This window comes from Schistocerca cancellata, unplaced genomic scaffold (genome assembly GCF_023864275.1).
Source record: "Schistocerca cancellata isolate TAMUIC-IGC-003103 unplaced genomic scaffold, iqSchCanc2.1 HiC_scaffold_1148, whole genome shotgun sequence".
Lineage (NCBI taxonomy): Eukaryota > Metazoa > Arthropoda > Insecta > Orthoptera > Acrididae > Schistocerca > Schistocerca cancellata.
In genome coordinates, this window is record NW_026047147.1 from 1,676,623 (window position 1) to 1,697,455 (window position 20,833).

At 45.9% G+C, this 20,833-nt stretch overlaps 3 protein-coding genes across 6 annotated transcripts in view; 1 reads left to right on the forward strand and 2 right to left on the reverse strand.

The window, feature by feature from the left end:
* The window catches only part of LOC126159884 (uncharacterized), a 533,313-nt gene extending 529,106 nt beyond the window's left edge, over positions 1-4,207 (reverse strand). Inside the window, exon 1 of the mRNA XM_049916693.1 lies at positions 4,104-4,207. The gene's annotated coding sequence lies outside the window, so the exon portion shown is untranslated. The remainder of the gene's footprint in view (positions 1-4,103) is intronic.
* Positions 1-20,833, forward strand: part of LOC126159885 (uncharacterized) — a 502,155-nt gene that overhangs the window by 386,887 nt on the left and 94,435 nt on the right. The gene's annotated exons all lie outside the window — the stretch shown is intronic.
* The window catches only part of LOC126159887 (uncharacterized), a 112,345-nt gene that overhangs the window by 62,411 nt on the left and 29,101 nt on the right, over positions 1-20,833 (reverse strand). The gene's annotated exons all lie outside the window — the stretch shown is intronic.

The window sequence follows — 20,833 nt, forward strand, 5'->3', positions numbered from 1 at the left end:
TTTGCTCACGAACTGACCTGGTGACCGATCTCGAGTTATTTTCCGTCTAAGCTTATGGCTGATGCCGTTTATTTATTCCATACTTTTATCTTTCGTTACTGTGTAAAAGCAGTCGCACAGTAACAATTCGCTTACAAGTGTATCTGGATTTTTTCGTATTTTCATTATTCCTCGGAACATACGCGTTCCCAAAGTAACAGGGAAATTTAGGTGCACTCCTCATGTAAACATCCTAATTAAACGGAAGTCCAGCTCCGTTATAACTTGCGTAGTTACAGTTTAGCGCAAGCCGCACCTCGACGCATGTTCAGTCATTCTGCGTCTATTTCGGGTGATCTAACACAGTCATGCAACCGCTGTGAAGAACCGTAACCGAACTATGTGTGGCATCTGGAGCAGAGAACGAGTTTTTCGAGCATTTATCAAGAGAACTTTCAGAGATTAACGATCTCTAAAACGTCGCTGCACTGCTGTTACGGTTTTCCGGCAGTGTCAGACGGCGTGCATCGCGTCAGCCCAGAGGGAGCGGCAGGGCAGCCGGCTGTGCTGGGGGCGGAGTGTGTGCGCAGCGCCGGTCAGCTGGCTCGCCAAAAGGAGTCAGGCATCACGTACCGCTCACGGATCGGATCGGATTTATTTCAGCCACAGACGACACGAAAAGAAGTTTCATCGACATGGACTTTTAGTAACTTCTAATTTGGGTAGAAAATTCGACGTTGGCTACATACATTTTATTTCTCATTTTATTATTTGTTATTATGCAGGAAAGCTCCCGAACCAGATACGCATGTTGGGTGCGACATTACACAAGTAAAGGCAGCAGAATGGGCGTTCCGCTCCTACTTGTCTGCGTTACTTCATCCACTGTTGTTTTTTTTTACATCATCTTCACTCCCCTCCCCCCCCCCTCCCACACACACACAGACAAAATGTGACACTGTAGTTCATCTCATATCTACTACACGTTGTCAATATTTCGAAATTCTGCCGTCCGTTACCGCTTTAACACACAGCATGTGACACAGCGTGTCCTACAGAGACTGGCATTCACGATTTGTGCAGCAGTTTCCGCAGTCCATGGTCTCGTGGTTAGTGTCCCAAGTTCGATTCCCGGCCGAGTCGGTGTTTTCCCTCTCTACGGGTCTCGGTGTTTGTTCAGCCACCATCATTGCCGGTCGGTTTCACCGCCGCGCAAACCGACAAATTCGAGTGAAACAGGAGGTCTTTCTCCTACCGGCCGAGCAACCCCAAACGGGATCATCTCCCGGTCAATTCACTTCATTTTTAGGGTTCCAGGCTAGGCGCAAATTGAGACGCATATAGCGCGTGTGGCGCGACGCAGCGCAGCGCGCGTTTTCCTAACTTCAGGGTCAAATGGGGCCGCGCAAACTGCGACGCGACGCGACTGGGACGCGACGCGACGCGCGCCTGCGCCAGGTCGCGCGGCGTTGTGGTTGAGGCACAGTTTCTGGCGACGCGCGTCACGCGAGCACAGCGGGAGGGGGTGAGGGAGGGGGGGGGGGGGAAGGAGGAAGGCAGTCCTGCCGCATGGCGCGTATGGGCAGTGGAAGTATTGCCCGTCCGAAAAATACAGCCTTATGGTATACTGAATTTTATTAACACTGAGTAGTGTTTCGTCTTTCGCCGTTCAAGAGCTCCATCTATTTACGTTACTACATAATAGTTTTCAGTTGCAAATATCTCTACAGTTCTTTTGGTTTGTTTCTTCTTTTGTCAAGAACAATGGACAGTTCAGTAACTGGTGAGCCCTTAGCCACTGGCATTATTATCTTCTGCCTCCGCCATGTTTTCAGATCGTCAGAAGGGATAGACGATTCATCCTGAGGGTAGTGAATAAGGAACTAAGGAATAATTATAAAATCAAGTGATTTAGAAACGAGGCAGGAAATTAAAATAAGGGTATCTACTTGCTGCCTGTAATGCTGACGTATCTCTACGATCTGCTGCAAGAAGTCGAAAAGGCGTTATTTTCACAGGTATGACCTCTTTCTGCTTCTGATAAAACGTCGAAGATATGAAGTACGTAGCTTTGACTGTCGTTACTTGGATATAGGTGTAATAAGAGACATTATAGTATGTACCTGTCGACATTACATGTCCACTGCAAGCGAGAAACACTCGAAAAGCAGTCAGAAATAACAATGTTTCAATTGGCTCGCCAAGATGAGAAACAGCATTTCAATTGTTGCATGCACATTATTCCGCATTAATAAACTAATTATACAAATGGAAAAAAAATGGTCGGTATTATTACGAAAGTAGGAATATCCTAAAAGAGTGTGGTGCTTAGATATGTTTAATTTGTTGAAATGTACTGCTGACAAAGGGAGATCGACTTTCACGACAATGTTCTTGTAACTCCAGCTCACAAGGCACACATGGCCAGCGTCTGCATTCCTGTCGCGCGTACTATCCTCCGCTGCTGACAATCCACTGACCAGTGTATTGTGCGACAGATCAATTCTTTCTTTCTCTCAGTAACAACTATTTCATTCGCTATCACACAGTTTGGCCAGAGCAGTAGGTGAGTAACCAGCATCCGGCAGGTGCGTATTTACTCCGCCTGAAGGAACGCTCATCATTATTTTAATACTGCTCAGACAAGAGAAGAAATAAAATCCTTTGGTAAGTTTCCATTCCAGTCGCTCAGTGTTAGACACTATGGGTTACGGGCATTCGACCAAAACTCCAACAGAATTGGCAATTAATTTTTGTGTGAAACTTCCTGGCAGATTAAAACTGTGTGCCCGACCGAGACTCGAACTCGGGACCTTTGCCTTTCGTGGGCAAGTGCTCTGCGCACACTCCGCTGCAGAGTGAAAATCTTATTCTGGAAACATCCGCCAGGCTGTGGCTAAGCCATGTCTCCGCTATATCCTTTCTTTCGGGAGTGCTAGTTCTGCAACGTTCGCAGGAGAGCTTCTGTAAAGTTTGGAAGGTAGGAGACGAGGTACTGGCAGAAGTAAAGCTGTGAGTGCCGGGCGTGAGTCGTGCTTCGGTAGCTCTGATGGTAGAACACTTGCCCGCGAAAGGCAAAGGTCCCGAGTTCGAGTCTCGGTCGGGCACACAGTTGTAATCTGCCAGGACGTTTCAAAAATTCAACATATTGGCTAAATTTCAAACGCAACAACACATGGTGTAACCAAACGCAAAATCATAGCGACCCGTATTTTTCATTGCAGACTTTTCGAAGTTTGCGTAGCGTCTTACTATAATGTGTATACCGCAATAAGTATGACAATTAGCGAGATGATGGGCACTTGGCCACGAAGCTGCCATATAACGCTACAATCAAGTAAAAAATTAAATATTTTTACCGAGTAGTTTCTGTAAAATCGTTTGAGAAAGATTACAGTGTGCGCGCGCTTCGTTTCTGTCAGCGGAGAGCGCCGTCAGCCGGCGCGTGCAAAACACGTGCACGCGTCTCGACACGCGTTGGACACGCGCGCCACGCGTGATTCGTGCGCGTCGCGCTGTAGCGTCGTGTGGCGCCTCAGTCTGCGCCTACGCCTGAGACGGCCCTTCCTCAGCACCGGGTGGGCTGGCACCAGCGGGGCTCTGGTGGGAGTGTCGTGGACTCAGTGGCGGCAGGAACGCACTGCGGACGCGTGGAGCAGGAAAGAGGACGCTGACCGCCAATCGACGAACCACACTCACCACAAAACCGTACAATTTGTGTTGTCAAAGTACGCCAGCATGCAAACAATTATATTATTTATACGATCTGAAGGAAACTGTTGTTCCACCCGTAACCCGTAAATTTTAAGTGCTCCCAGTGTTTCCCGTTACGAATGTACCGGTATACTCTCATCTGCATAATTGTTAATTCGTTACATTGCCCCTTACCCGTAGCAATCAAATCTAAACATGAAGTACTAAAAACTAATATTGCGATGCATAATGTAGCAGGAATGAGTTACCACCTGCACTTTACGGTGTGTGGTGGAGGGTATTTCGTGCACCGAGGCCATTCTACTCTGCGCCTCGTTGGCTTCGCGCCCACCGCCGCCGACTATCACCAGCGTGGCCGCGTGACGTCACCTCCCGCCGCTGCCGACCCTGAACTGGCGACACGCACTTACCTGCACCCACCGCGCGGACGCCCGCTTCCTGCCGACAAACCGCAGTGCCGCAGTGCAAGCGTGTCTCCTCGACGCTTTCAGGCCTGCAGCGAAATGAGCGAGACGAGAAAATTCGAGAAACTGCAGCCTACACACGGGCTTACCGACGATGACGCCAGCCACGTACCACTCGCGAGCGGCACAGCCAAGTTTGCTGAAAGTCCTACAGCGGCATGAGGTACAGTGCAGAGGTCTCAAGTCAGAACCAGTATAAACCCCACCCCCCGCCCGATTCTGTCAAGACTACAATTCGCACTTATACTACACGTGTAACCTATTACTTTACAAATGCGCCACTGTCTCGAATATTTGACGTTATGCATGGAAGCGAGAGAAACTTTTGAGAAGGTTTGAGATAATGTTCAAACTTTGTTGCAAGTTGCCAAGTGCTGTCATTCCCAGACAATGGATGAACGTATCGTGGGTTATTTGGGCTCCACGAGATGCGATGGCAATCTCCGTATCTGTCTCGTTCAGCGTAATACTTGTCTCGCTGTAAGAGGGCTTTAAACACAAGTTTGTACCTCTTAGCGAGTAGTTTACGATAGAACTTTTAAATTCGCCCGATAACAGCGCGAAATACTGAGAATAAAATTTATGTTGCCTCCAGAAGTCGTTTGAGGCGCCTTATTTAACGAAATAGGTTCACCTACGTAACTACTTGTAAGAGGCTTGTACAGACGACGTGGGCCATTTCTAGTTTGATGTAGGCTTGTCGATATAAACGAATTTTATTTAGTCAGACGGAGTCCGAAGTATCCTACTTACTTCACCAGAGTACTTTCAGTCACAGTTTCACTTCTAAACATGGAATAAAATTTCCAGAGTGAAATTTTCGCTCTGCAGCGGAGTGTGCACTGATATTGAACTTCTTCGAAGATTAATATTGGGTGCCCGACCGAGGCTCGAACTCCCGACCTTTGCCTTTCGCGAGCAAGTGCTCTATCACTTTTTTTTGCATTTTGTTCGTTGTTGATCGTTGTGTACGTCACTACGTCACATGACATTCGGTCGGGTTCGTTTGTTGATCCTTGGACTCAGTTTTTTTATTGCAGAGGCCAAACAGGTCTCTGACCGAACACGCTGAGCTACCGTGCCGGCTTACCTGAGCTGCCGAAGCACAACTCAAAACACCTCCTCACAGCTCTACTTCCGCAGCAGAGCACTTGCCCGCGAAAGGCAAATGACCCGAGTTCTCGACTCTCGGACCGGCACACAGTTTTAATCTGCCAGGAAGTTGCGTGCAATAAAATTTGTTTCGCGAGAGGCCGTGCCTGAGGGAACAAGTAATTTTCTTTCATTTCTATTCTGTCACTTAGTAGCAAGCAGAGTTTATTGTACCTAAATGAGTTGCGAAATGCATGTTGCTGCCTTTTCAGATCACTACAACGAAAAAATTTTTTTGTTTTGAGATTAAACTGAGTACATACTGTCAATTATAACAGCTGTCTGTACTTTGCCGCTATTTATACTGAATTCAACTATTAGTACCGGCAATAGTTGCAACATTTTTTGCGAACAAATCTTGCACTCTTCAGACATCACGGGCCGATTGCGCGTCGTCCCCGCCTGCTGCTGCGCCCACACGCACACCCGCCCGCCCTGCCGTGGGAAAGCGACTGAGCGCCGCCTCGCTGTCCCACAAGCGGCGGGCCGGGGCAGCGGCTCTCAGGTCACGTGACCCCCGTCCGCCTGCAGCAACGAAAGCCGCAAGCCACGACCTTGGCGCTTCGTGGCAGCGTTTCATTCCCTTCTCCGAGAAGCGAGCACACGCAACGCTTACTGCGACAGAACGCTGCCTAACGAATAAACAACTCCGTCGCTCGCTTCTCCCTACGTCATCGCCTGTATTTTCAGTAGTTATTTTGATTTCAGTCTTAACCGAAAAGCTCATAGGTCACAAGTACATAACGTAATTAATTCGCATGATCTGGCCATTCATCTTATAGCGATTCAGTTGACTGCCTGCTGTCCTGGTGTCCATGCAAGAGCTTAAAATTTTCTGTCTGCTCCTATGTACTGCGCAAAGTACGACGGTCGAAATGTTTATTTTGCAGCAGCAGCTTTTGCAGTAAGCGGCAATAATTTTTAACAGTTCGTAATAAGAGAGTGTCATCTGTGCTGTGATTGGCTGAGGCAGAACACACTGAGCAGTCGCCGTATCCGGTTTCATACTATCCGCGCTTTGGTGCCACATTTGCTCACTTTGCATTGAAACTTACGTCCAAAGCAAAAACGTCCACCGAACACTCGATATACCTGCGGAATTTCTTACAATACAACGGCGCAAAATAACCGAATACCAAAACGTCATCCCAGTAAGCTGCAGTTACTGTAGGGTCAAATACCAAGTTTAGTTTCCGCCGCTTCAGTGTAAGGCCAACACTGTCGATCACCGCACAAAACATTTGACGTCATAGTAGTTTTGTACACTCCTGTCTGAAAAATTTCGTTCCAGAAAAGCCAAGTTTATAAACTTTTGCATCAACTGGAAACACTGTACTATTCGTCATGTAAAAAGAGGGTATTGCATCACATAATGCGAGAAAAGACCCTACCACACCAATTACTACACTTTTTTCAAGACCTTCCCAGTGACCTCTGAGCTCGTGTTGAGACAGTATCTGACTGCCGTGTCCTCTACAGAGTCCTGACTACTGGACCGGCGTAAGGGGTCGTGGGTTCTCTCCCAGCAGTTGCTTTCCTGCTCAGGAATCCGCGCCCCGCCGTGGTGTGTCAGAGCGTGGCGGTATCTGCTGGACCGCGGCCACACAGGACGGGCCTGGGAATTATTTTTGCATTCTTCATTGTTATTCACTATCGTTGTTGGTTCGAGTGTTTAGCTTTGCTGCCACTCGTTCTCGGCCGACGATAAACTGCTACAAAGATAATAAACATAAAATAAAAATTTGATTAATAAAAAGATAAAAAATCAGCTCCTTATTCTCATATCAAGTAGACAGACTTTCACCCCAATTAATTCTGAGACGACAGGTAACACTTCCGCAGGTGATGTACATCGAAGATATCCCTAAAATATAGATACGCTTCTCGTCCAATTTCGCATCAAGAACTTACTTACATTTCACCATGCAATATGCAACAAAGTTTTCCAGATGAATCATTCATATAATTTATGCCACACATTTTCACCGTGTACATGATTACGGCGCGATTCACTCTTAAGAGCCTGGCAGAAGGTTCATCGAATTACCCTGCGACTAATTCTTTCCCGTTCTACTTTCCCAAGAGCGCGCGAGAAAAATGCACACTTCAAGACGTTCCACGACAACTTTATTTCTCTTGTTTTATTACGATGGTCTTTTCACTCTATGCAGCGAAATATTCTGGTATTGGCAGGACAAAACTGGTGACTGAAATTTCGTGAAAAGATCTCGCCCCGACGAAATGGCCTTTCACTTATTGTCATCGCAACTCGCGTGTCATATCCGTGGCACTTTCTCCCCTACTTAGTAATAAAACAAAACAAACTGTCCTCCTTTGGACTTTTTCGATGTTCTCAGTCAATCGCATCTGGTAAGCACCCCTTCTCCACAGCAAACATTCCGAACGAGGAGACGTCAAGGGATCACCAATTTAGTAGCGTGGTGTCGGCCGTCTCTCCAGTAGCTCTATTGTATCTACTAAGTGTTCTGCCAATAAAATGCGCTCTTTGGTTCGCCTTCACAACAACATTTTCTATGTGTTCTTTCCAATTTAAGTTGTCCGTAATGGTAATTTCAGTCGGTTTTGCATATAGCTTAACACGTCATTATGTAGGATCAGTTGCGAGTATTCGTACAAACAAGTTACCGTCTCCAAATCATTTTGCATTTGGTTTCGATGTTCTGCTGACCTTACCAGACGGTGAATGTCATTTTATACAGTCTAAAATGGCTGCTCAGATTATCTAGTAAAGCAATTACGTACGTCAGGAACGGCAGAGGACCTTCAACACTTCCTCGGAGCACCATAGATGTACCTTCTGTTTTACTCGATGACTTTCCTCGAATGACTACTAATTGCGACCTTTCTGCGAGGAAATGACGAATCCAGTCGCACAACTGGGAAGGCACTCCCTGGACACGCCGTTTCAAATGGTTCAAATGCCTCTAAGCACTATGGGACTTAACATCGGAGGTCATCAGTGCCCTAGAACGTAGAACTACTTAAACCTAACTAACCTAAGGACATCACACACATCCGTGCCCGATGCAGGATTCGAACCTGCGACCGTAGCAGCAACGCGGTTCCGGACTGAAGTGCCTAGAACCGATCGGCCACAACGGCCGGCGACACGCAGTTCGATTACAAGTTGCATGTGAGGACCGCTGTCAAGAGCCTTCTCGAAATTCATAAATATGGAATAGATTTAAGATCCTCTGTCGACAACGCTCGTTATTTGGTGTGAAAAAAGAGCTAGTTGTGCTTTAGAAGACATTTTTTCTGAACAAATCGCTTTCTTTGAGGTAACTCATTTTCGAACAGGGTATATATTCCGAAATTATTCTGCAGATTGATTCCAGTGATGTGAGGCTGTCTTTCATCGCATTACTCCCATTTCCTTTATTGAGTATTGGTGTGACTCGTGCGACTTTCCTGTCTTTAGGTACGGATGTTTCTTCGTGTGAGTGGTTGTATGGGTTCCATCAGTAGAATATTCAACAAGTAGAACATTAATCATCTCTAAAGTATCACTGCACTGTTATGTTCCACAACAACGTCTGAAGCAAGAGATCAAACTGGTAACTGTATCTTTCAGCATCACTCAGTACGGCTGTAAATACGCATACAGAGGCCGGCAGGTTATGTGGGGGCTCAGCATGAAAACACCACCAGCGGCTGTCTTGAGCTCCAGTGGGCAGAGTTCGGCAGTACTGTGCGACACGCTTCCGGCACGGCTGCGCCGGCCAGAGTGGTGAGGGAGGAGGGCCGACACCCGCCGTGGCTCCGCACCAGCGTTAGGAGGCAAACACAGCTCCACTGCAAAACTACGTGCGGCCAAAACCCCACAGCAGAACTAAATTAGAGTAAGGAGAGCCTTATGTGCAGCACTCAACGAATTTAGAAGTCAAATCCTGTCTACCAACTTGACAGGATGTACTGGTACCAGGAAGTTTTAGTCCCACTTTAAGTGAATAAATAGGTCGAAACCATCTGTCCACCCCAACCCCCCTGTTTTACACTTCCCTCCACTACTAAATTGGGGATCCCTTGCTGTCTGAGAATGTGTCCTGTCAACTCATTCCTTCTTCTAGTCAGGTTGTGTCACAAATTTCTTTGCGCGGCAATTCTATTCAGTATCTCATTACTTACGTGATCTACACATCAATTCTCGTGCATTCTTCTGTAGCACTGCAATCTAAAACCTTTGTTCCTTTCCTGTCTGAGCTTTTTATCGACGACATTTCACTTCCGGAAAAGGCTACCACTAATACTGTCAGGAAAGATTTCTTAATATTTAAATTTATATTCGAATTTTAAACATTTCTCTTCTTCGGAAACGCTTTTCTCGCTCTTACCAGTGTGCATTCTATATCTTCTCTACTCTGTCTACCATCAGTTAAGTATAACTAGCAAAGGTCACCTACTTTTGGCGTCTCTTTTCCTAATCTAATTTCGTCAGAATCGCCTAATATAATCTCGCTACATTGTATCGCTTTTGTTGATGATCTTGTATCTTCCTTCCACGACACTGTCCATTACGTTTAACTCCTCATCCAATTCCTCAGAAAACCTCAAAAACTTGGATTACAGAGAAAAGCCCCAAATACTAAACGTCTTTTCCCAAAACTGTTTCACTGACGAATATTAGTCCGTAGTTCCGCCTTTAATAATCGCAAAAACGTCAAAATAGCAGATATCGAAAGATGCGACCATGTGATAGAAAACCAAGTGGAATCGCAAGAGAAAGTGCTACTGCGCTTTTTCTGAGAACTGTCTTGAGCCGCTATTTCGGGAACCCACACACATTGGGAATGTTTTAGACGATGAAACTACAAAGTGACCTGACGCTATAGATATTGTAACTATATGGACAGGAATTGATGATCTCTATTTCAACGTAGGGACGATGGTTACTGAAGCTAATACATGCTTCACGAAGCCTAGGAGAATATCTATGATGGATATAGTAGATAAGCAGGTATTAGTTAGTATCTTAAGACAATGAATAGGCATCATTTAATTTCGATATGATGGACGTGAAGGAATTGTGGACAAGGTGTAAAATAATTAGAAATTGCGCTCTGAAGCAGTACGAGCCGAGTGAGTGGATTAAGGGCGGTTTAATCACAAAATTGCGGAAAACCCAAAGCATACAACTTGCATGTCATAACTCACTTTGCCAAGTACCTGAGAAAATTCTAATCCCACGGCACAGCTGGGGTGTGATCCAAAAGGAGAAAGTAACCTACTTCCAGCCGCTTTACGGTGTGTGGTGGAGGGTACTTGCAGCACCAGGGCCTTTCTGCGCTCCGCCGGCGCGCCGCCTTCTCTGCCGCACATGCCCCTTCCCCGCCCCCCCCCCCCCCACCCTCCTTCGCCCACTACTGCCAGTACTTTTCCGCGGGTGTGGCCGCACTGCGTCAGCTGCTCGGGGAAGTCCCGGCCTCTGTGGAGCCCGGGCTGGCCGCAGCGGAAGCAGGTGTCTCCACCGGCGGCAGACCGCTCTCTCCCGGCGGCTGTGTTGTGTGCCTCCCCAGTGTCCAGGCTTGCAGACACAGTGTTTACTTCCGCGCCTGTCTGTCAACAACAGGACGCCAGCCGCACCCGAGTATTCTGGCTGTTGTGTCGTTTGTGCCCCGAAAGAGGCTTCCAGCGCGGAACCTTCACTCTTGCCAGCTGAGCTAGCCGCCCACGCCTTACGACACAACTTTAAACATGTCCAGGTACGCAAGCTTCATCTGTCGTGCGTCACGAAATTAAAATGTCAGCAAGTTTTACAACAGTATACGCAACCCCGCAGCGTTCACGGTTCATTCTGTTACCTCCTTTATACGGAAGATATGCAAGCGTCACATCTGACACACTAAAAAAACTTACAAAATTGCAATTTGTGCTGTTTTTCCGATAGACAATCTGTTTGCGTGTGAGAAACATAACCTCAGTAGAAACGTTACCACCGATCTGTGGTTCATCTAGCTTGGAAAGAGTTTTACATTTATTGTGAAATTTATTCCCATTTCGCGAATCCCAATTGCCGTCCGCTATTTGCGAAACATGAAACGTTTTGCCGGAGCGGGACTCGAACCCGAATCCCGCACAAACTTCCATGTGCCACAAACGGCTGACGTAAATACAGATTCGTGAAATGCGAATCCATTTCGCTTTATTTACGCAGCTGTAATCGTGAGACGAGAGTGTATGCATCTCCCAAGGGCAGTGTAATGTGATACAGAGATGGCATTGACACAGCCATTGTAACCATCGAGGTCTATTTGTTTCAGAATATCTAGGCGTTACTGTAGCTCGATTAAGGATCTAGTTGAATACACTGGAATATGCAGTTGGAACTATCGTGCATTGACGGAGACTAATGGGTTAAGATTTCCCACAGCAGTCGTGTCAGGGCGCGAACAAGCGCATACATCTGTGACGTGGCCCACTTATACTTTGATAACGATTTGTCTCTACTTCGAAATTACGCTGTCTGCTTCGCGAGCGGTAGTTTCAACTCTCATTTCTTGCACAGAAGGACGTTTCTAAGGCAACCTGTAATTTTCTTTCATTTCCATTCCGAGCTCAGTAGCAAACTGCACTCGTGAATGACGTTAGCAGGACAGTGTCGTACACATTGATGTCTTCTGATGTCACTTAAACGATGTGAAAACGGCGTCTTCCTTATAGGTAAAACACAGCACATGTCGATAATTTTCAAATTCGACACTGCTTGTACCTATTTCAATTGATGTCTGCACATAACCACCAAAAAGAAGTATCACGTTTTTGTGAATAAAGTTGACACACTAGATAGAACAAGACGGGCTGCATGTGGTACAGACAAATGTGCCCGCCGATATGCAGCATGTAACACCATAGCTCTAATGCTCTACTGATTCATTTTGCCTTTTGTTTTATTTAATGTCAGATCGTTGAGTCTCTCTAAATGATGTTTGATTGAATCGATGACAAAATTGTATAGTCCTTTCTTTCTAAAAACTCTGATGTCATGGTTTGATTCTATGCAATGTAGTGTATCTATCATTTAAATTCTTTGTCTCATTCGGAGGGAGACAAAACTTAATGTACATAGTTGTAATTTTGTTTAAATAATTTTTTGTAGAAATGTCAATATATGCTAATGTTCTGTTTTTTTTAAACGTTTGTTTGCTGTTACGTAAACTGCTGAGCTTCACTTAGGGTTCTTAAGTTATTTCATATGCAAAAGGTGTTGTGGTTCCCCTCGGGAACGGAACTTCGTAGCACGCGCTAAACGTGGTGGGCATGGACAGAAAGGTGGAACCAAGAGTCAGTCGGGGCCGAGCTACCAAACTGTCAACTGCTCACGTAAAAGTTGTGTACTGTGCTGGTACCGAGAGAGGCTTTCCGTGGCACTTTCCAATGCCTCGGATGGGTGGATAAAGAGCTGGAACTATTCTTGAATTGATATCTATCATCGCCACCAAGAAATGACAGGGTCCAGCAATTCTACCTGCAAATCCACCTACCTACATGCAATCGCCTCCACATTGCGCAGCCACTGAAAAGGAACCAAGGAATAGTAGAAGTGTATGGTGAAGGATCAGCTCATTGGATGTTTTAGTGTGGACAAATACAAGGTAACTTATACTCGAACTCTTATACCTACCTCGATTTTTTTATCCTTAGTCACACAACCTCTTAGGGTCCTTCCCATGCTAAAGTGATTACCGAGTGTCTTTATCGAAAGAACATTAAAGCTCAGTGTTTTAGCACAACTGAGTAACATAGTAAATAATGCTTGCTGAAAATAATTTCTCTATTAAAACTGCTTATTAAAATTTTATTGCCAACTTCTAAAGTGAAAGTCCTCAAAACTGAGGCTTATGAAGTTTGCTTAGTAAATGATGACAGTGCAGTCTGTTGAAAATCAACCAAAGGCGAGCTGTTGTCTTATAACCACATCGAGTTGTGTTCTACTGCAGTAAGAGTTGAGAACTAATACTATTGGAGGTTTACATGTTCATACTTGTTAAGGCCTTGTTTCTTTAGTGTATTGAAATTGTGTTTAGTATGCTCTGCTACAGTGGCCATGATTAAGGGCCCCTCTCCACTCAAAGTAGTTTCTACTACTCTTGCTATTCAAGTGAAATTCTGTACAATATTGGGTTCCTCTTGTGTATTAAAAGTGACCATTAATGGTGTAACAGGAGCAACAGTTTGTCTATTGTGCTCATGCTAGATAACGATTCATAGAAAGTCCACTATCTATTAAAACAATAATTTCTTTGTTCAAAAGACAGTGAGGAGTAATCTGTTGGTTAATTCCATTTAATTTTCATTTTAAGTAGAAAGGTGCTTAGTAGCGAAAGACTTAATCTACGCAGAGTAACTAAATTTGCTGTGGACCATATCCATATTTCATGTCGGATAGGAATTTGTTTGAAAAGTAATATTAAACCTATGTCCAATTTACGATTCTACAGTGAATATTAGTAGTAACGATATTGAGAGCAGTAAGTCTTCAAGGTAATAGTGTGTTTTGTTATGTGTTATATTTATGCAAATAGTTTGTTCTGATTTGGTAGCTCCAGCCTTAACGTGAACGTGCTGTATTCAGGTGCCAGAGTTCATTGCACTCGCGTGTGGCCAAGTATAGGTTGTGTTGGTCCGTTACAGTTACTCATACCTATTTTGTTGAACAAGAATGCCAATCATTCTCTTGCCTAATTAGGCTGGCGACCGTTTTCTTTATTCTTTGAAGAGTGTAGATGGGTAAGATATTGTTTGTTACTGTTTAAATATTTACGTAATTTTGTGTTTCACTTCCGATAAACCACCTCCGTTAGGTACAACACGGTCAACATAACAAAATTCCTGTCAGAGGGTAACACTGCTCTGCTACTTTATACTATAATTGCTTGAATAAAAATAATTTCATTATACGAACTGCCTCCAGTTTTGAGGTTATACCATAACAGTAGCTGTATTTGACAAAAGTGTTATACGTGGCTTTTCTGGGACAGGACTATTTGCTCTTTTGGGGCACAGTACGTGATATACCAAATTTGGTATCTGATTGCACACGCTACGTACAACCGGTTGCAGTGTTACAAGCAGCCTGTGTCGGCAGCTTCGGCAGCATTTGGTCTGGACTGGGGATACGCCACGACGCTGCAGAACAGTCTGTGTGCGCCTCGCGCCGCCCTGTACGAACGAAGGTGTACCACGTGTGGAGCAGCCGCCAACGGCACTCTTAAACCTGAACTCCAGAAAGTAAGTTGCTTATATACACTCCTGGAAATTGAAATAAGAACACCGTGAATTCATTGTCCCAGGAAGGGGAAACTTTATTGACACATTCCTGGGGTCAGATACATCACATGATCACACTGACAGAACCACAGGCACATAGACACAGGCAACAGAGCATGCACAATGTCGGCACTAGTACAGTGTATATCCACCTTTCGCAGCAATGCAGGCTGCTATTCTCCCATGGAGACGATCGTAGAGATGCTGGATGTAGTCCTGTGGAACGGCTTGCCATGCCATTTCCACCTTGCGCCTCAGTTGGACCAGCGTTCGTGCTGGACGTGCAGACCGCGTGAGACGACGCTTCATCCAGTCCCAAACATGCTCAATGGGGGACAGATCCGGAGATCTTGCTGGCCAGGGTAGTTGACTTACACCTTCTAGAGCACGTTGGGTGGCACGGGATACATGCGGACGTGCATTGTCCTGTTGGAACAGCAAGTTCCCTTGCCGGTCTAGGAATGGTAGAACGACGGGTTCGATGACGGTTTGGATGTACCGTGCACTATTCAGTGTCCCCTCGACGATCACCAGTGGTGTACGGCCAGTGTAGGAGATCGCTCCCCACACCATGTTGCCGGGTGTTGGCCCTGTGTACCTCGGTCGTATGCAGTCCTGATTGTGGCGCTCACCTGCACGGCGCCAAACACGCATACGACCATCATTGGCACCGAGGCAGAAGCGACTCTCATCGCTGAAGACGACACGTCTCCATTCGTCCCTCCATTCACGCCTGTCGCGACACCACTGGAGGCGGGCTGCACGATGTTGGGGCGTGATCGGAAGACGGCCTAACGGTGTGCGGGACCGTAGCCCAGCTTCATGGAGACGGTTGCGAATGGTCTTCGCCGATACCGCAGGAGCAACAGTGTCCCTAATTTGCTGGGAAGTGGCGGTGCGGTCCCCTGCGGCACTGCGTAGGATCCTACGGTCTTGGCGTGCATCCGTGCGTCGCTGCGGTCCGGTCCCAGGTCGACGGGCACGTGCACCTTCCGCCGACCACTGGCGACAACATCGATGTACTGTGGAGACCTCACGCCTCACGTGTTGAGCAATTCGGCGGTACGTCCACCCGGCCTCCCGCATGCCCACTATACGCCCTCGCTCAAAGTCCGTCAACTGCACATACGGTTCACGTCCACGCTGTCGCGGCATGCTACCAGTGTTAAAGACTGCGATGGAGCTCCGTATGCCACGGCAAACTGGCTGACACTGACGGCGGCGGTGCACAAATGCTGCGCAGCTAGTAGCGCTATTCGACGGCCAACACCGCGGTTCCTGGTGTGTCCGCTGTGCCGTGCGTGTGATCATTGCTTGTACAGCCCTCTCGCAGTGTCCGGAGCAAGTATGGTGGGTCTGACACACCGGTGTTAATGTGTTCTTTTTTCCATTTCCAGGAGTGTATGAACGCCAATGAAAAAGAGACGAGATAATGTTTTCCTAACAGAATATATGAATCAACATCAACTGACAAAGTATTAGCGCATTTCTGGACGTCACGGACACACGCACTCTGAGAATAGAGATTGGCCAGTGGCGAGTGTCTCAGAAACAGCCATTCAGCAGCGATCCGGTAATATCCTCGCTCGCCACCCTGTCGTGACACGGGAATATTACTATCCGTGAGTTCAGCAGCGCAATTCGCCTGGAAGGGCTGAACAAACTGGCACTCGCCACCCCACTGCCAGCCCGACTGCCGTCCCTCCACTCCTGAGGGCGTGGAGCGGCTCCCACTCCCTCCCTCCCTCCCTCCCACAGCACGTCTCTGCTCTCAGCGTCCCGGGCAGTTTCCCCGTCGGCGCTACGCGACACGGCGTTTTACCGCGGGGGAAGCTGTCAGGGCGTAGGCGGGAGTGCGCGCGTTTCCCGCCGCGGGTAAATCGTTCGTACGAAGCGCTGTTCCACAGGACACTTTCTCCCGACAGAAAACGCGCGGATTTTCGGTGGCGGAACCGCTCGACCGCGGCTGCTCGCGCACCGACTGTCAGCCTGCTGTGTGGAGCGGGGCAGGGTGGGCGAGGGCGTCCTTTGGCTGTCGCTGTGCGCACTTCCGGTTCTGAAACTATACGGCTGCTCGAGCAAGAAGAGGAGGAGGACACCAAAATTTTCGACGAAGAAATGGCTGCAAAGAAGAGAGGAGAGTCTCTCACCTACAAATGTTGCCAGTTTTAGAGTGTGGTGATTTCTACAATGACCTAAGAATGGATGGAGAAACTTACCAGCATTTGCTTCCCCTTCGTGAGCCCTTTACTACAAAGACAGGAGACACAGATGGGGAGAGCTGCGGCACCGCATGAGAAATCAGCACCAACATTAAGATACTTAGCTACTGGCCCTGCATACCGTCATCTGCAGCACAGTGTTGCTATTTCACAACTGGGTCTCTCGAAAATTATGCCAGATACTTGTGCCGCAATTTTCTATGCTTTGATAAACGAACACATGGAGGTAGGTTGTAAATTTAAAAAAAGTTGACGTTATATGTAGCTGTGTTTATCTTCCTATGTTACAGTTCCCAAGGTCTCAAGAGGGATGGATTTACAATACAAAAGAGTTCCGAAATGTCTTGATCATATCGACGGCGAACAAGTGCGCGTTTATCCTCCCTGCTCCTGGAGAGTGGTAACTACAATGGCTACTGTTGTAACATGGTGCTGCTTGCAACAGTAAACGCAAATTACGAGTTCACTATGGAGGCTTTGGAACCAATGACGGGATACCTGATGGTGGCGTTGTGAGAAACAGTGTTTTGCAACAAACCGACGAAAAGTAAGTTAAGAATACCGTGTGAATCTTGTGTCATAGGTGACCAACTGCCGTATGTTTTTGCAGGAGAGATGCCTTCTCCGTAAGGCAAGATTTTATCGATCCCTATAGTCTCAAGGTACTAAATTCTGAGAAGGTGGTTTGCTATTATCCCCAAGCCCGTTGTCGAAGAACTGTGGAGAACGTGTTTCCGACTCTCTCCTCCACATTCTAGTCCTTTAAAAAGTGATACAGAAAATATGGAGAATGCGGTGCCTCCCTCCTGTGTACTCTGTAACTACTTACGACGAAGATGCGGCCAGCTCTACGCACCACCAAGCACGTTTTACGCACAAAACCCGGAGGACGGTGCTTCTGCTGAAGTAGAGGTACCATGTTCTGAATATTGCCACTAATGGATGCGGGGAGCAGACTGGGCAGTCTCTGGGTTTATCTACCTGTTTGCGAAGCTATAATTTCGTATTTAATACTTCTGTTACTCTCACTTGCGTATTACGACGATATGCAGTTTAACTTATACACGACATTTCTGAACTCTTCAAAACGGGTCATTTTCATTACTTTTTGTCTTGCGTAAGTCTCAAGATATGTAATGTCAGCGGCTGCCCATGTTTCCAAAACAGTGACTGACCATCTACGGTTAAGCCTTAGAGGGCTAAAAAAACTGAAATTTGCTATAGATTTCTATCGAAAATATGTAGCAAATATGTGCGCAAATGTTTTAATTCTGACGCCATTCAGTCTCTTCAGGAAAACTAGTAACAGAGTAATCCACGCCTAATCTTGCCGTTATTGCACTGGAAATGACAAAATTCTACCGTCGTTGTAGGCTGGACGTGAAAATTTACGCTGCTCTTTAATCGTGTCATTTGAACCTCAAGTAAAGAAGTTTGTAAGTGACAGCGTCACAGTCGCCCATTCTTTCGTAACAAAGGATGCTATTAACGCCGAAGCACGATTGCGGCAAATTTTTTGCACAAAAAGCCACACAGATCTCGAGGCGTTTCGGAGATATCCCTTGTGCTTTGCTTTGTCAGCACGCCATGGACTTCTCACGCAAATTTTAACACAAGAACAGCCAAACAAAGCACTGCAGCGTTGCATAGTACAAAAAAAAAGTGTTGTGTCTGATAGCTTCCCTTTCATCAGGTAATCTCAAAGCAGGAGACGTGACGTCACAGATGAAAAGAGAAGTATGCAATATTTGATTTCACGAAGATAAACATCACGACAAAACTTCGAGAATCCGCCTGCTGCTAATCCAGCCTTCGCCTCAGTCTAACCGAGGTGCAGGGGAGCGCAGCAGGTCTCTCACTCACCACAGCCTTAGTTCCATAAAACTGTGAAAATACTGAAATGAAGGTTGTATACATAGAAGAATCCTGGAGATACTAGAAGGTATCAGATAGATTATATAATGGTAAGACAGAGACTTAGGAACCAGGTTTTAAACTGTAAGACATTTCCAGGAGCAGTTGTGGACTCTGACCGTAAGCTATTGGTCATGAACTATAGATTAAAACTGAAGAAACTGCAGAAAGGTGGGAATTTAAGGAGATGGGACCTGCATAAACCGACTAAACCAGATGTTGCAGACAGTTTCAGGGAGAGCATAAGGGAACAAAGGCAGGAATGGGGGAAAGATATACAGTAGAAGAAGAATGGGTAGCTCTGAGGGATGAAGTAGTGAAGGCAGCAGAGGACCAAGCAGGTAAAAAGACGAGGGTTAGTGGAAAACCTTGAGTAACAGAAGAAATATTGAATTGATGAAAGGAGAAAATATAAAAATGCAGTAAATGAAGCAGGCAAAAAGGAATACAAATGTCTCAAAAATGAGATCCACAGGAAGTGCAAAATGGCTAAGCAGGGATGGCTAGACGACAAATGTAAGGATGTAGAGGCTTATCTCACGAGGGGTAAGATAGACACTGCCTACAGGAAAATTAAAGAGACCTCTGGAGAAAAGAGAACCACTTGTATGAACATCAAGAGCTCAGATGGAAACCCAGTTCTAAGCAAAGACGTGAAAGCAGGAAGGTGGAAGGAGTATATAGAGGGTCTATACGTACTTGAGGACAATATTCTGGAAATAGAAGAGAATGTAGATGAAGACGAAATGGGAGATACAATACTGCGTGAGGAGTTTGACAGAGCACTGAAAGATCTAACTCGAAACAAGGCCCCGGGAGTAGACAACATTCCATTATAACGATTGACGGCCTTGGGAGAGCCAGTCCTGACAAAACTCTACCATCTGGTGAGCAAGATGTATGAAACAGGCGAAATACCATCAGACTTCAAGAAGAATATAATAATTCCAATTCCAAAGAAAGCAGCTGTTGACACGTGAAAATTACCGAACTATCAGTTTAATAAGTCACAGCTGCAAAATACTAACGCGAATTCTTTACAGACGAATGGAAAAACTGGTAGAAGCCGACCTCGGGGAAGATCAGTTTGGATTCCGTAGAAATGTTGGAACATGTGAGGCAATACTTACCTTACGACTTATTTTAGAAGCTAGATTAAGAAAAGGCAAACCTAAGTTTCTAGCATTTGTAGACTTACAGAAAGACTGACAATGTTGGCTGGTATACTCTCTTTCAAATTCTAAATGTGGCAGGGGTAAAATACAGAGAGCGAAAGGCTATTTACAATTTGTACAGAAACCAGATGGCAGTTATAAGAGAAGAGGGACATGAAAGGGAAGCAGTGGTTGGGAAGGGAGTGAGACAGGATTGTAGCCTCTCCCCGATGTTATTCAATCTGTATATTGAGCAAGCAGTAAAGGAAACAAAAGGAAAATTCAGAGTAGGTATTAAAATCCATGGAGAATAAACAAAATCTTTGAGGTCCGCCGATCACGTAGTAAATCTGTCACAGACAGCAAAGGACTTGGAAGAGCAGTTTAATGGAATGGACAGTGTCTTGAAAGGAGGATAAAAGATGAACATCAACAAAAGCAAAACGAGGATAATGGAATGTAGTCGATTTAAGTTGGGTGATGCTGAGGGAATTAGATTAGGAAATGAGACACTTAAAGTAGTAAAGGAGATTTTCTATCTGGGGAGCAAAATAACTGATGATGGTCGAAGTAGAGAGGATATAAAATGCAGACTGGCAATGGCAAGGAGAGCGTTTCTGAAGAAGAGAAATTTGTTAACATCGAGTATAGTTTTAAGTGTCAGGAAGTCGTTTCTCAAACTATTTGTATGGAGTGTAGCCATGTATGGAAGTGAAACATGGATGATAAGCAGTATGGACAAGAAGAGAACAGAAGGTTTCGAAATGTGGTGCTACAGAAGAATGCTGAAGATTAGATGGGTAGATCATATAACTAATGAGGAGGTATTGAATAGATTTGGGGAGAAGAGGAGTTTGTGGCAGAACTTGACCAGAAGAAGGGATCAGTTGGTAGGACATGTTCTGAGACATCGAGGTATCACCAATTTAGTGTTGGAGGGCAGCGT